This window comes from Coptis chinensis, chromosome 1, assembly GCF_015680905.1.
Source record: "Coptis chinensis isolate HL-2020 chromosome 1, ASM1568090v1, whole genome shotgun sequence".
NCBI lineage: Eukaryota > Viridiplantae > Streptophyta > Magnoliopsida > Ranunculales > Ranunculaceae > Coptis > Coptis chinensis.
Window position 1 is genome coordinate 43,411,087 of NC_141456.1, and position 15,573 is coordinate 43,426,659.

The 15,573-nt window shown below is 36.0% G+C and overlaps 1 long non-coding RNA gene across 1 annotated transcript; it reads right to left on the minus strand.

Moving 5' to 3' along the window:
- Positions 1–15,093: 15,093 nt before the first annotated feature.
- Positions 15,094–15,573, minus strand: LOC147524179 (uncharacterized). The gene is made up of 3 exons (XR_015196897.1): positions 15,470–15,573; positions 15,278–15,383; positions 15,094–15,195 (listed from the first exon to the last, which is right to left on the minus strand). It is a non-coding gene; the product is annotated as an uncharacterized LOC147524179 (long non-coding RNA).

Genomic DNA, 15,573 nt, shown 5'->3' on the forward strand with positions numbered 1-15,573 from the left:
CGTGAATCCCTTCAGCATACTTTGGTCTCACACTTCTCATTTTTGCCTTACCAGCTTCGCATCTGCATTCATATGTAAGTGATGGCAGGCAAACTCTGGGTCTAACCCCGTGATATCCTCGATTACCCACGTAAATATGTCCTTATTCTCTGCCAAAAACTGCACTAGCTTGCTCTTCCATTCATCTGGCAAGTCCGACCCCACCGATGTAAATCCACTCCCAAGTTCATTATCTAAATCTCATCATCTCCCACTCTTGTACTACCGTCGTGGCCACCTCCTGTAATTGCTATGTTGATCCTTGTTCACGAACCGAACCCTCCCCTTTTGTTCCTCGGACCATACTCTTCATGGTCACCTAATGGATGCTCTGTGCGGCAACTTGATCCCCTCTTATTTCATACATTTCCCCATTTGTGGGGAAGCGGATCACCTGGTAATACGTCGATGGGATTGCCTTCATCTCATGGATCCATCTTCTCCCCAGGATTGCATTATATTGGGAATTAGTATCCACCACCATAAATCTTGTGAATACGGTCGCCGGACCCGCTGTAACGGGTAACACAAACTCCCCCATGGGCTCTGTCATACTGCCATTAAATCCGAACAAATTTGTTTGAGGGGCTTTCATCTGATTTTTGTCTATGTTCATTTCCTCCATGGCCCCTTTCAATAGCAAATCCACTGAACTTCCGCAGTTTATCAAAACCTTCTTAACCAAGTAGTTACCCATTGCTATAGTGATCTTCATGCGGTGTAATGACTGACGCTAGATCTTTTGGGGTGAACATTATATTTTCCTCTCCCATCGCGGTTCCAATGACTAGTCGTGGTATACTCACCACCTCATTGACCTGCTGTAAACTTGCTATCTTCCTTATCTTGTCTCTGTGTGCATTTCTTCCCAGTGATTCTCCACTAAAAATGACATTGATAGTTCCTAGAATTCTAGTTGGAGCTGGCACTCTCTCGGCTTGATGAACCTCAGTGACAAACTCCCTAAGCATCCCCTTCTCTATTATCCTTTTCACTAGCCACTTCAAGGCATAACATCCATTAGTTGCATGGTTCCTGATTTGATGATACGCACAAAAGGGTATCCCCTCCAGCTCCCCTGGTGTACTTCGCGGACCCTCATAATACTACTGCCCCTTAATTAGTGGCAATATTTCTTCCAACGGCCTATTAAGAGGAGTTTGTGTTATTTCGCGGTATGGCTTATGCTCTCGAATGTCCCTTCTGCCTTGATCCCCAGTTCTTTCTGGTCCTCGGTTCTCCCCTCTGTATGATCCCCTTTGTCTTTCATCTGTCCTACCTTTATCCTTTCAATCATCTCTGTCTACAGCCTGCACTGCCTTCCCCGATTTCTTCTGTTCCTTCGCATTCCTCTGGATTATGTCCTCATACCTTATGTATTTTTCTACCTTCGGGTACAAGGCATGCAAAGTAGTGATCTCAATTTTGGAGACCGACTCGTGAACTCTAGTTCCCAGCCTCAAGTTGTGTCTGGAAAGCTATGACCGCTGTATGTTCCTCCAAATTTTCCACTCTCAGTGTCTCTTTCTTGAATCTACACAAAAACTCCCTTAGCGACTCCGCTGACCTCTGCTTGATGTTGAAGAGAGCCGCTATATCGACCACCTCCTTTTCTGGTGTATGAAATGGTCGACAAAAGCACTCTCCAACTCTCCAAATCTATTGATGCTCCGCGAGGTCAACCTGTAATACCAATCCGAGGCTCCCCCCTTAAGACTAGCATGGAACATCATGCAGCGGAGTCCATCATACTTACTTTCCTACCACAATAGTAGGAGTGTAAAAAAAACCGTTGACCCATCATCCGGTAGGGTACCCGGTTTTCACCCGCCACCCAAACCTGCACCGACCTGAAAACAGACCCGCCCCGCCCCGCCACTGTTTTCACGCGGGCAGGCTATGGGTGTAGGTTCTATGCTCAAACCCGACCCGTCAAGCCGCCCGACCCGCACCGTGTCAAAAGCCATTGACCCAACCTTGTTGACCCGCACAATTTTAAGACTCTAACTCTAATATTTTTGTATTTTGTTTATATTTTCTTTTAACTTTTGTAGGAATTTGGGAGATATGAACACAAACTTATGAGTTCAACATCAATTTCAAATATTCAAGTTTGAACATTGGGCAAATATCAAAAGTTCAAATTCAACTTTCGAATTTTTGAGAAGATGAATCATTCATCCTTGTATTAATTTCGAATTTTTTTTGTTTATATTTTATTGTTGTGTACTATAGATTCTTGCTCTCATCTTTATTTTATCATACTATGGAAAATAATCAATTTACAAATGGTAAATCACGATAAAGAAGTTTCAAATTTACAGATATGGTTTTGGGTTCAAGTTCAAGTTTTTTTTATTTTTGTTTATTTTTTATTGATTGATTCAATTTTTTTTCTCTATGTTGTGAATTGGAAATTTATTACTTGTAGAATTAGAAAGTTTTTTTTGGGTGAAATTGGGTTAAAATGATAATTTTCACCTGACCCGGATGACCCGCTCAAAATCCACCCCGTAAGCTGACCCAACAGGCCGAGTGATGGTACTAAGACATGCGCCCCGTCGGGGACCACTGGATTTGTATCCCCTAGACCCACCCCGACCCAACCCTTCACTATTTGACCTGCAGTTGACCCGCCCCGCCCCATATTACACCCCTACACAATGGCATCTGCTACCGGAAGTGACGCAAATGATCCGTTGGGTCTCCTTTCCCATCATACCTCTCAAACCTTGGTTGGGTGAACCTCTTAGGTACCTCCGAATTCCATATCGCATCTACCAGCGGATTCTGATTTAGATTCGCTACCACTTTCTACGCTGCACTTTGGTTCACTCTTTTTGAGACGCGGTTCACTTCCCTATCTTTCTCGATCATCGCCTGTACCACCTCTAGTGTGATGCCTGCCATTTGTTCCGTGCCCAGCGGTGGGTATTCCTCAGTCTCCCCTTCCATTTCACTACCTCGAGGATTTGCTTTTTCTGTTTCCCCTTGTGTGGTCTCCCTTTCCTCTCTTAACTCGTTATTCTCATTTCTCAACCTAACTATCTCCTCTTGAAGAAGCCTGGTGGCGTCTGCTGCCACATCTAAAACCTCTTCAATTTCGACACTCCCTGTTTCCTCTGCAACCTCTCTAACTGCTGCCTTCTTAGGTCTTCCCACTCCTCTTTTCGCTACGGTGGCCATTTTCTCTCTGGTCACCACAGACGGTGCCAAATGTATACTCAAATATTACAACCTTTAAGATCACAATTATTCTTTAGTTTTTTCTCCTCCTTTCTCTTCTCTCTCTCTCTTTTTTTTTTTTTTTTTTTCTCTCCTTGTCTTTATAACTTCTTTCTCTTTTCTAACTTCCCTCTCTTGCGGTTCCTTGATCTCTTTCATCCTGTGATCTCTACCTCTTCACGTGTTGCTTGAGTCTCTTGCGGTTAGGGTTCCGCGGCCCCGATACACTGCAACATGTCTTCCCTTTACTATTCCGCATCCGGCCCACTTGCCACCAATAACCTCTCATGTCATGAATATGACCTATACACTTGGACAACTTTTTTAACATAAGCATGTATTCCTCAAAGACCATAACTTGTTGTGAAACCTGAATAATCATAAAGTTAGTCAACTTGCCCTTCCAGATACTGTTGAGTGGAATCATAATAGATTAGGAACGGTACAAGTTGTACTCGGGAAATCAATCATGGAGATGGGGATTGTGAGGTGACTCCAATTGTCATCGCAGATATCCAACAATTTGGAACAGTACAAGTTGAGTAGAATGAGAATGAGCCCCACCTCATCAAGATGTTGCTCTTGTACACATAAATTCTAAAATTTGTAGTGTAGACTTGGATGTTGCGGTTCAAGTGGATACTGCTACAGTATAGGTGGATGCTGCTATAGGTACAAATGATTCCCAAAACTTCTTGATTAGTGAGCAGTCTTGTGCTCCAATGGAATAGCAGATGAGATATAAAGCACAACATATCTCTCCACCTGGCACAATGCAAGGTCGAGAGTACATAGGGAAACTTGAGCTGATAAGGAATGGACTACGGTTAAGTCAAAGAAAACTAGCATGAAACCCTCTCCTTGTGTGGTCAGGGGGCGCTTAGCTGGTGAAATTAGTCCTACATACCTTGCGGTGAATGTGAGACCTTTTTCTAAGACTTCGAACACGCACAGAAACACCTAAGGGATGATCACTTGGTCTTAAAGGATAAACTTTTGTTTGGCGGTAGACATTAGATGTTTTTATGTTGTTAAGTCTTTATGTATGTACCCGAGTGGGTTATCTTCATGAGTTTTTCATGATTGTAAGGCTTCGAGCCTAGTATTATTGTACTAAGGATTCTCCCTCTAATGATCATACTCTTGGGAGGTATGTAACTCTTTGAAATTTAATCAATAGGTAGGGGTCTGCCTCAACCCCATAACCATTTCAAAATAATAATAATAATAATAATATATTAGGAGAATTGTTTACTACCCTTGTAGCCGACACCACTAATCTAGGGAATTTAAACCTGATTTCATTGATAAAATCATTTAAAGGGATGATAAAAAAAAAAAAAAAAAAAAAAAAAAAAGGTAAGATGACTGTGACATATGCTTACAAAATGCTTACTTGTAAGTCTACACAACATACGGGAAGAATGACTAGGAAGAGGAGCTATCGTTGGAAGACACGTTTTATCACCTCAAATGCATTAAGGTCCAAAGTCTCAATAGTTGTGTGAATTTAGTACTTAAGCTACTTCAATTTATAATGAATCAGATTGTGGTATTAGAAAATGTTACAATCACCTTCCCAAAGATAGTTTCACGGGATGAAGAGAAAGAGCTTACAACATTCGGTGAGAAATTACACTCTCGACCCAAAGCTTCTTCAAGCGTCAAAATACTTTTCCAGTGAAGAATCTGATTGATCGTTAAGACTTCTCATTTGTTTTGTCATTGCATTGGCCATAGAAGCATAATGTTCTAAAATTTAGGATGGAAGTATACTGTGGATTCACAGTTTTGGGTGGATTTCCTCATCTGCGTTGCCCTGTCAGACATCAAGGTTTATCACATTTTGGTTTAGACAAAATTGTATGTTTGATTTATCTTTTCTTAAACTACTAGCTAGTGACTAAACTGGTTTATGATTTACCTTTTAATTTGTTTATATTTTCCGTTTTGTTTATTTTCTTTTGTTAAAAGAATTGTAAATTTGTTTGTGTTTGTGTTTGTGTTTTTTCCCCTTCCCTTTTGACCGTTGTAAACACGATGGGGTGGAATCTTCACATCATCAGACTTTATTCCATTCCTTCTGTTCTTTTCTTTATTTTATTTTTGGGACAGAATCGTGAATTTGGCCCTTGGATATCTGTGTGTGTGCCTGTCTCCCCTGATGGCATATTCTTTTATGTACAGTGCAAATCATCAAAGGTGAATGCAGGCACGGGAAAAACAGGTGGCAATATATTTAACATGATTCTTTTGAATTATCAATGTGAAGCCTAAATCCAATCCGTTCACATTGTTGTCAGCTAAGAACAAATTTTAGGCTAAGGTTTGTGAATTGAAAACACCAATGTATATATTCAAATTAACCATGCACTAATTGCGACTTCTAAAGCCAAATAGGGTATTTATATCTCTTGATTCATAATTCCCAAAAAGTAGCCACAAAAATTTCACATATTCAATCCTTCCGATAGTTCTATTCCCGGTCATTCTCTAAACACAACACTATTTCCAAACTTAATACATGGTTTTGTAGTCCAGGGTCAATGCTCATTACAATAATGCATGCATATGTACATATAAATGACATTATAAAATTCATACGAAAAAAGACCTACGAATCATACTAACTATAATGTTACTATGTTATGCCAAGGACAACACCCGATTTATGTATGGTCAATTCTACTCTAACATCTTCATATGTTTCTTTGTTTTAGACTAAATAATACTTAAAACAAAAATTATGCATACAATCGACAGTAGCAAGGGATGTTGGTTTAACTCAAATCATAGTCACTTTACTTGCATAAAATCAATAGAGAGTGACTCTCAAGGACAAAGCGAGTAAAATAATCACTCCCAAACCCAAGATTTATTCATAATCACTCTCAAGGACCGGGTAAATGAAAGGTCAAGTATACCCTTGATGCGAAATAAAAAACGGGTGGGTAGATGAAAGGTTAAGTATACCCCTAACCCAGTGTATATAGTATGAACAATCATTGTTCATATACAAAACATGCGAGCTCATTGTTCATACCTATTTGAGTATGAACATTCATTGTTCATACCTATTGTAGAGTATGAACAAAGTGTGTTCATCCCTATTGGAGCTATGAACAATCATTGTTCATAGTCCAATTGTGGTATGAACAAAGAATATTCATAGCTCATGACTATGAACATTGATTGTTCATAGTACAGTATGGACTATGAACACTAATTGTTCATAGCTACCGAACTATGAACAATCACTGTTCATAATCCAATTGTGATATGAACAATGAGTGTTCATAGCTCATGACTATGAACAATCACTGTTCATAGTCCAATTGTGATATGAACAAAAAATGTTCATAGCTCATGACTATGAACAATCACTGTTCATAGTCCAATTGTGGTATGAACAAAGAATATTCATAGCTCATGACTATGAACATTGACTGTTCATAGTACAATATAGACTATGAACACTCATTGTTCATAACTATGAGCTATGAACAATGAGTGTTCATAGCTACCGAACTATGAACAATCACTGTTCATAGTCTAATTATGATATGAATAATGGATGTTCATAGCTCATGACTATGAACAATCATTATTCATAGTCCAATTGTGATATGAACAAAGAATGTTCATAGCTCATGACTATGAACAATCATTATTCATAGTCTAATTGTGGTATGAACAAAGAATATTCATAGCTCATGACTATGAACATTGATTGTTCATAGTACAGTATGGACTATGAACACTCATTGTTCATTGCTCACAGTTATGAACAATGAGTGTTCATAGCTACCAAACTATGAACAATCACTGTTCATAGTCTAATAGAGGGATAAAAGAGGAAACAATATATCAAACAAACACTAAAGCTTAGTTTAGTGTACCTCGTCACTCATATTCAGTCATAGTGAAGGAGTGGCTCGTGTTCCTAAGCCTCATTGGAAAAGAAACATTAACAGCAATAAACTCAGTTTCTTATAGACAAGATTAACGGATTGAAGTGACAAAATTTGAAGGATGAGGACTCAACTGAGGTATATAGTGCAACAAAAATTACCAGGCATCTGAACCCCAGTACAAACAGCGCAAATTATGCCTCGTATAATGAATAATGATGAACACATCACCATCATCATGAATTCATGATTAACAAATGGAGAACCCCAAGAGATGCCAACAAGAAAAATTACAACTCTGTTCAAAACACAAAGATGACAACTACCATGATGACATTGTTATGACATCAAACACAAACAAAAGATCAATAGTTATGACATTGTCCCGTAATTGAATAATCACACTACAAACTGATTTTTCCTGCTGACTTTTGTAGGTGGATGGTTACGGAATCAGCTCCATGGAAAAGTTTTTCCTGGACTTTGGTTATTCACCTCGAGAAGGCTAAGTCCGTCTGCAAACATGTCGTCTGTTGGTTTTCTCATACGTAATTTTGGGTTGGAGAAGAAAGGGGTTTTGGGTTTTCTCATCCGTAATTTTATTTATTAACAAAAAAGGGTAAAAATGGGATTTAAAAAAAATAAAAAGGGTCCGGCCAACTTATTTTGTCCTTAAGGGTTATTAAAATTTAAAAATTGGGTTCGTGAGCTATTTAAACGTGGGAATTGGGTTTGTGAGTGATTATAAAAAAACCATGTCCTCTAGAGTTGCTTTGAAATGAAATTGGGCCTTGGGGCTAATTTCTTGTAAAATCAAATATTGCAGACTTTAACTATAAGCTTACTTGTAAGTCCGCCTAAACTATCTTCCCTAAATGCCAAAAGTGGATACACCAACCTTACATCGACTTCTAGGAATACATATTGGTTGAAGGGTAGTGCCACCAATTCTCCTCTCGTTGATGGACTTAATTGCTCGTTTGTTTTCGTAGCACGTCACTATTATCTTGCACCACAACAAATGACATATTGTCGGTCCTTTCCATAATATATCCAAGCTCTTATATATTTGCATGTTGAATCCATAATCCATACATTATACTGCCATGAACCAAATAAGCAAAAAATCTTATAAAAAAAATATATAAATAAACACATATTAAGATACTAACAAATTAAAGAGAGATAGAGAGCGACTGGGAGAACCAGATCTACTTCGTGGTGATGTGCCATATAGAAACGTTAACTTCGAAGAGCAAACATGCACGTGTGAAAGTTGCTTCACCATAGGTTGCAAGGTGCAATATTTTAAAAGTGGAGAAAGAAAATACAATGTGTGGTGACATAATCATTAAACATATGCCACAAAATGTTCTTCATGAGAGTAGATGATATTTTGTCAAACACTGTACACTATAAAGGTTTATTGCAAAAATTAACCATATATATAAATAGTAACTAATTATTTTCCCAGTCAACATAATCAACAAACTTATGTATACAGGAATATAACAGATAATAACACAATCAAGTAGGATAAAATAGTAGTAGGACTTACCAATTTGATTCAAGAATCAAGAGTGTCAACATAGAGCGAGATTAGGATCTTTTCTTGTGCTCAACATGATGTTTGCGCTGCTAAAAGCATCCTATTGACCTAAAGATTGGTTCAGCACTGTAATATGGACATAGAAAAACAACTTCTTCAATTGGACATGTCATGGACATGCAAAAGCAACTCACCAAACTCTTTGGCAAAATTTAGTTGAGCTTTTATTCTAGCCTGTCTCCAAACTAACACCTAAAAATGCAAGAAACGAAGAAAAAAATTATAAAAAAGGTAATTAACTAAAACATAAATAAGTGTAGAATCGAAACGTTGACGTTTAAAACAGGGATAAGAGCAGAAAAATCGTAATAAAAAGAGAGGGATAAAAACCAAAAATGAAGTGTGGGCTAATACAATAATACCAAGCTTACCAGAGAATGGCGAGAGTGACTAACTAAGCGAGGAGTAGGGAGCCTGGTCACCTGAGAGACCGAATGAGACGATTAAGTATTCTTTCTGCTAAATCCTTTTATGCACTTAATTACGACCCTTTGCACTAATTAGCACATTAAAAATTACATTAAAATTACTCAAAGATGTTTCAAAATGATCCTGAATGCACACCTACCCCCCATCAAACTCATATCCTTATGAAATCCTAACCACCCTTTGTCTTTTCCCTTGTGTATACCTACTTAGTAATATTTCTAAATTACAAAGGAATCTTACGAAAATCATAATTTCATATGAAGTCGCCAGATATTGGTTGCGGGGTTCTAAAGAACTTCAGACTTTGGTGTACCTTGGAACCGAAACACATTTTTAAGAGAATTATAAACCTGAAAACCAAACCCCGAATACAAAAATCTCTCAAAATCTTTTTCTAGGAACGAAAAAGAAAAATACTGGAATGTAGAGAAAAAAAGATACATGATTGGTCTTCAAGCTTCATGTTAGAGGTATCAGAGAATTTGCTAGGCAAAGTCTGACCAGGACTGTGAGAGGAAGAATGGAACGATTCCAAATAATCCAATTTCCCTTACGACCCATAATTTCCCTAGTTTTACAATTAATTAGATAAAATAACACTATATTACACGTTTTATTACCCTATATTACATAAATCCAATTTATAAGCTACTGTTGGAATAGCTATTTTGCTTAATCAAACAATATCATTCTGGTGAAGGTAATAAAATAGGATTACTTTTATAATACAACCAAAATTAAGGTTAGAGATGAAACAAAATGTGATGAAGCAACCAAAAGTTAAAAAACTAAGAAAATATAGCAAGCATGTGTCATTATTTTTGTAGGTACCTCAAACAGATGTAATGGACAACAACACAATTGGCCCCTGATGTGCAACAGCCCATAAAACTGGAAAATAAATAAAAATAATAATAAAAAAAAAAAAAACTATCATCAATTTAAATGCACTCAAATATAAAAGTAACAAAAATTCAGTTAATATATCAAATTTATATAAGTAAAAAATAATTGTAAAAAAAGGGCGTATATGTTCATGGCGATTAAAAAGAAGTCGCAATACATCAAAATAGAGTAACTGTAACAATTCTCAAATACATAGTAGACCACATTCAAGTATCTCATAAAAAAAATTGGAACTGTAGAGCTACAAGGAGTATACCTTGATTTGATGTAGAGATGGTAGGTGCAACCGGGAAAAAAGAAAAAAAAATGCAGAAACTGTCGAGACAAAAAACGACCATATATGAGTCCAAATATAATAGTTAAATTCTTAATAAAATTACCAGTTTTTTTATGAAACAATGTATTACCAATCAGTCTAGTTATCTCATGTTCTAAGTTTTACCATGTTTAACTCTGTAATACCATTAAAAATTTCCTAGTCCCCAGTGTTACTATCATCCATACATTCATAAGAAAAGAAATGGAGATAAATGAAGTAAAATGTGTTCAATACCTGGTAAGATTGTTCTAAGAAAACCATGATGTGCTTGTAGCTGAAACTTTGCTAATAAATCGTGGAAATCGACACCAGAGAGAAAGGAGGAGGTGAATAAGAAGAAAAGGTGAAACAACGACTGAAAGGAAGTAAACATTTTGCAATGCTCTGGTGATGAATAGGAGCAAGTTGGTAATACACCAATTGATGGGAAATAAACACCGCCATATGAGGAATAATGTGAGAAGAATCTCATGAGGTTTATTAAAGTTCAGTTAAGGAGTTACTAAGAAATTTATTGATGGAGATAGATAATTTGCACTACAACTAATTTTTGGAGAAGAAGCTAGATGAGAAAACGTATTGACATTACCATTGGACGCCCACGTCTTAAGCCCAACTCATTAACACATACCAATTATTATAATTTAAAACAACCGTTATTAGCTTAAATGCTTAATCGCTATTGAACTAAATGACATTTATTTATTTAACTCCACTTTTGAAGCCCAACTAATGGAAGGGAGTAACCTTTGATGCCAATTTACCTTAATTAATTTTTGCCTTAAAGATGATTAAATTTGCCTTAATCCAAATGGAAACATTTTATTGATTAATTTTTGCATTAAAGATAATTGATTTAATTTTGCACTAACCCAAATGGAAGCGTTTAAAGATGATTAAATTTGTCTTAACCCAAATGGAAATATTTTATTGATTAATTTTTGTATTAAAGATAATTGATTTAATTTTGCACTAACCCAAATGGAAATATTTAAAGATGATTAAATTTGCATTAACCCAAATGAAAACGTTTTATTGATTAATTTTTGCATTAAAAATAATTGATTTAATTTTGCACTAACCAAAATGAAAATGTTTAAAGATGATTAAATTTGCATTAACCCAAATGGAAACGTATTATTGATTACTTTTTGCATTAAAGATAATTGATTTAATTTTGCACTAACCCAAATTGAAAAGTTTAAAGATGATTAAATTTGTATTAATCCAAATGGAAACGTTTTATTGATTAATTTTTGCATTAAAGATAATTGATTTAATTTTGCACTAACCCAAATGGAAACGTTTAAAGATGATTAAATTTGCATTAACCCAAATGGAAACGTATTATTGATTAATTTTTGCATTAAAGATAATTGATTTAATTTTGCACTAACCCAAATAGAAACGTTTAAAAATGATTAAATTTGCATTAATCAAAATGGAAACGTTTTATTGATTAATTTTTGCATTGAAGATAATTGATTTAATTTTGCGCTAACCCAAATGGAAACGTTTAAAAATGATCAAATTGCATTAACCCAAATGGAAATGTTTTATTGATTAATTTTTGCATTATATATTATTGATTTAATTTTGCATTAAAGGTTGATAAGAGATCAACACAAATCCCCACGTACATCAAACTAAGATCCCAAGACGATCCCCACCACTCCTTGTCCTCCCATTTTGTTTTATTATAATAGACTAGGTATAACCCGTACCGTACGGCACGGTTTGTTATTCGGCGTTAATTATAGTGATTGCATTTGCTTAGTATGTATTAATTGAAAGCCAGAATTGACTGACTAAAACTTGGCACTCAATTTATTCAAGGAAATCACTTGAGTAATTAGTGAGAACATATACCGAAAAAATCAAATTTCATGTTTGATAGTACTTTCGCAAGCAAGAACGGAATAAGAAGCGACAAAGTGGATAAAAGGTTCGGATCTGGTAATTTGAATCACTAACATTTAACTCACTATTGATAGCAGGCTAATACAAAAACACACCCACACACATTGAGCTGGTACAAAAGTAGCACAACATAATCTTTCAAAATTCAAAATGAACAAAAAAGAAGAACAATACACGATATGTCATTTAATGCGTAAGCCTCAATTTATGTTGGCAAATCCAATGATTATGTATTCATCATCAACTGCAAGAAGATATTACCAATAAAGAAATTAACACCACTTGTTATCAAAAATGAAAGCACTAAAACTTAATAGTGTTGTACAAAGACTTGACAAAAGAACTCTCTTTACAAATGAGCTTCAAGTTAACTGATTTGGAGTTTTCATGATTAATTTCGATTATAAAAGTTAGCAGGAGTTAAAAATGAATTTATGGGTAATCAATAAACCTTCACTTACCTATCATCATCTTTGCATGAACATATATCATGAAACGCCGAGCTGCTTGATCTCTGCTGTAATCTGTATCAGGTTCTGGTTGCTCCGTGGGTACATACTCACCACTCTTCTTCAAATCCTGATTCCCCAGACAGAAGAATGTCAAATATTCCTTAGGCTTTGCTTGTATTCCCTTAGCTTCAAGAGCCTGAATAATGTCAGTGTACACCGTCTCCATTGTCCTCTTCTGCCAGTCTAAGATTCCCTGAACAATTTTAACTCCCTGGTATCCCTTCTGGCCACATTAGGACCACAACATAGACAATAAACCTTTCTCCAGCTTCAATTATTCCCATTTTTTGAGCTTTAAAATTGTGGTGTGAGCCAAGGTTGAATCTGACTACCAAATAACAGCCTCATACACCCAAATTTGTCGCGAGTTGGATTGGTGGAGGAAGCCAATACAAAATTATAGGATATACGTAGTTAGACGAAAAATTTGTGGTCATCAGCAATTCTTTTGCAAAGACAATTCATAAAGCAAGAAACATTGTTACTGAGTTGTACTCTACAAAAGAAGTTAAAAGGGTCTAAGGGCGCAACTAATTCAGGGAAAGAAAGGTCACCCACAATCCGAAAAAGAGAGAAGAAAGCGGGAATATAATCACATATGCTATTTTTCATGATATAAATAACTTGTAGAAGCTTTTTAATGTCAAAGACCATCTAACTACCTATAAAACATGATGCAGTTTAGTTATGATGGGTCAAGTATGTTAATTCTTAAACATTTGAAACATTAGTCTATGAAAACAGTAAGTTCCTTCGTGATTGCACGGTAGAACTGGAAAACATCTATGAAAAACGAAGAACTAAAAGAAACAAAACACGTGTCACTTATATCAACTCCATTCACAATATGTGTTTTGAGTGGCAATTAAACAGATAGATACCTTGAGCTCGACGTCAACATAATCTCATCCAAGCTGTGTTGCTAAACAAAGTGCATCCAGTCGTGAAATTCGTCACCTTCATAATGACCACCATACCACTTGGGCCTGGAAAAACACATCAAATATTAGCTCCGGGCACATAGTAGACTAAACTATATATGACTGAAGAGGTCATTATATGTTAAGCATTGGAAAATACTGTTATTGAGCTTCTTAATATAGTGGAGGTGGAAGCACTGCTTGAAAATTATAGAGTCCACCAAGTAGGTCCAGAGTATTAACCTTTAGTCCAATTATCATTTTGGCATCATGTACATTCTGCAAGTTTCGTCACTTATAGTACAAACACAAACAGGGCTTTATATCACGAAATTTCTCATTTTCTTTTTAACAGTGTAATGTATTTAGGAGAGTCCAACACGAAGCCTAAAATATGATTTGTTCATCCAATGTTGGTAACAAAAACACACACACATTGAGCTGGTACAAAAGTAACACAACAAAATCTATCAAAACTCAAAAAGAACAAAAAAGATTAACAGTACACAAAAAAGATTCTATGAACACAATCTATCGTAAAAATTGTGTTCATAGAATTTCTTTTGTAAAGACACAATTAAGAGTTCCTTAAGTATAAATGAATGCAACATCTGGTTGGAAAGTGAATTGAGTCATCACCACCCAGCACACAAACATTATGCATGCAAAAAAAAATCAAAGGAAAATGCATTGATGTTTATAATTAAAACATACACAAGAATAACAAAAGGCTAAATAGAAGACCTACATTGTTTTTTCTTAAGACTTAATCATTTAAAAGTCCATAAATTATAGCTAAGCAGTAGGTTGTAGGCTCTTATATATATATATATATAAAACAATAGTTTGGTGCACAAAGTTTGGGAAAATATGTTGCATCTAAAATGTATCAAACGAAATTAATAAGTGAACCTACAATGACAGGCCCTTAAATCACTCTAGAAGTTATAAGAGATAAGATGGCAACATGAAAGTCTGACCTTGTTATCGAATGTTGAACTTTCAGGTGGAGTTGTGCCTCTAGAGGTTGTTTGGGGATTATATGGTGGCACACTGTGCTGGAAACTGCTGGACCAGGAGGGTTTCTTTGTGCTAAATGAAGCAGCATTGTAAAGCGGTGGTGAAAGAGGCACCTTTTCTACAAATTTCCCATTCCGAGAACTGCTTTAAAAAATGCCTCTAGAGTAAGTGCATTGTTGTTATGTTTATGTGGAATATGCTTTAAAAAATCAGACGGTTAAAAGCGAAACCTTTAAAGGAAAGACATCTCTTGTTACCCCAATATATTAAAGTTCACTGTCGCTTTATACTGGGAAGGAAATTCCATCAAAGCTGCAAGAGCAAACTCCGTCTCTTTTCTGGATATAGGCATATTCTTTGACATAATTTCGGTAAAATTCACAAACTGAAAAAGAGAGATATAAGGTTGTGACGTGCAGTACAATCAAACAGAGTAAGGGGTGTGATTGTCGCCCGCTAGCGATTACCTGGAAATTATCAAAAGCTCGAGCAGGAATATTGTCATCAAATTCCTTCATCATATCCCAAGGTCCATCCCCAACTCCCACTAAAATAATCGACAATGGGTATTCACTGCAAAAAAAAGAAGCATCAAGGACATGAGTTCGCAAAAAATTAATAATAGTAATAATAATAACCAAGACAAACCATAAATCTACCTTGCTTTTACAATTGCTTCAACAGTCTTGTGTTCCTGTGTGCTTAGCCGAAATTTGAGGAGACGAAAATGGAGCTAATGACTATGATTATTCCGTATGGTTTG